This window comes from Quercus suber, unplaced genomic scaffold, assembly GCF_002906115.3.
Source record: "Quercus suber isolate HL8 unplaced genomic scaffold, Cork oak 2.0 scaffold_589, whole genome shotgun sequence".
Classification (NCBI taxonomy): domain Eukaryota; kingdom Viridiplantae; phylum Streptophyta; class Magnoliopsida; order Fagales; family Fagaceae; genus Quercus; species Quercus suber.
The window spans coordinates 259,667-261,874 of NW_027070034.1; positions in this window are offsets into that span (position 1 = coordinate 259,667).

The window sequence follows — 2,208 nt, forward strand, 5'->3', positions numbered from 1 at the left end:
ACAATTATACTATATATGTACTACATTTTCCAAAACCAAATTACGTAAAACATTACAACATTATATGTGCATTGCACGAGCAACTTACTTGTTTTTAATAATGTGTAGAGATGAGATTGAAAATAGCACCTAATGAATTCTCTCTCACTCCCCCTATTAAAGGCTTCTTCTTCTAATTTTGTTTATCTACTCTTTATTAAGCTATTGGATGGAATTTACTTTTTGTTTCATATATTGCGTAATTTAATATATATCATTAACTATCCTCAAGAAGTTAGCTTAGTAGTTCCTAAGGCCTCATAATATCCATGATATTTTTGAGTTCGAAACCTCTTACAAGCATCTTGGGGTCATCCCATGGGATTTCTCCATGTAGTAATAATAAACACACATCACTCTCACTAGTAAGAGACTAAGAGTAACAGATCTCCTCAAAATTTGTTATTTTCACAATTTAACATTGTCTGTCACTCTAAGGGTTTGATTAACTGGACTAGGTGTTTAGGATTGGATTACATCTAACTTTTGTACATTGCACCAGCCAAGGCATGTGTGAGTGCTAACATGGCTGGATCTGAACCCTACATGTGGGCTAGCTGTAAGGAAGAAAAAGGGAACATTGGTTGAAGAAGAGGATCTTTGACTCGTGCCAACAACATGACCATCTAGGGGAAGGGTGAGAATGTACCTGACATGGACACCCAGCACTAGCATAAAAAGGGAGATAGTGACCCCTATGGTCAAATGCAATAGAGCACCCCTTTATTGGCTGAGCTTGTGTTGGACCACTATTGAGGACACGTGTTTCGTTCCTAGCATCCCTAATGTCCCTTTCCTTGTCCATGGCTTACTCCCCACGTCATAGCAAAGCCGCCCTCCATCCCACTACCCTAAAATTAGCATGTCTTCTCTCTTCTCCAGTCATTACATAGTAAAATAGCTGTATTAGGATTTGTGATGGGGGAACCACGATTTGACACCTATCCTTATGTACCTCGCAACATTCCTCATACTATAAGAGGAACATGTCGTTGAACAATTAGGGCAAGAACCTAGAAAGACGAAGAGAAAGAGGCAAAAAAGTCTAGAGAGAAAAGATAGGCTTTCTTTGGGAAGAACATGAGTGCTGTGTAAAAATCTTAAATTTTACATAATAGAAAGCTCTAAGGAGTAAGGGACATTCTTCCCTTGCTCACTTGTGCTTTTTCATCCCTTCCAAAGGGTTTTCCACATATTTCTTGTGTCTCTTCAACATTCTCCGTCCCACTTTTGCATTCTCTTGACATTAGTGTTAAAATTTTCATTTTTATTATTCTTAAGCTTTTTCACTCAAATGTAATGTTAGACACATCACCCATTTCTTTACATAGTCTTGATAAATCTAACTTGCACGTACAACATTTAATGAAATTGGATTGGATAATGGTTCTCCCAATCCCGTGAGAGGTGCAAGGGCAGACCAACTTCAATATCAATTTTTTTTTTTTAAATGAAAACCACAATTATTTTCCCAAACTTTTGTGTCCATAGCCATAATTTTCCCAAACCTCAATGTTTTTATATTAAATTTAAATTGTAAATGGGAAATACTCAACAATAAAAGAAAAACCAATATTGAAACATAGAGAAAACGGTTGGGTATAAATTGCCTTTGAAGAAGATCCAAGTGTCAAGCAATGAAGTGAAGGAACTTGCACAAGGCGTGGCAGCAGTCAGATTGACAAAAAACATACTTAACAGAGGATTAGGGTCACTGATTTAATATGCTTACTAGTAATCATTATGCTATGACCAATTAAACAAGAACATATTGGCTAAAAACGTGTGTTTCACCGTGAAATGCTCTCCTAGCTAAACAAAAGTACTTCCCCTTCATAGACCTGCACTCATACAAAGCCAGGGTAAACGCTACATGGGGTTTGTGAAATTGGAAAAATATCACAGCACGTAAAGACCTCCCAATATGCCAAGCTAGGTAGAGTTCTGGAACTGTAAAAAACATTCCCTTAGTCTACACTCACTGGTTCCTTAAAGACAATGAGAGAAGTCTACCTACACCACAAGTTACTAATATGGTTGATTTGATTGACAACCCACAAAACCTAGCTAGATACCCAACTTAATCAACCTCATGTATAAACCAAGAAACAACCCAAAAAATCCAACAAATGGGTGTAAGATGACAGACGTCCCAGATCAACCTATGTA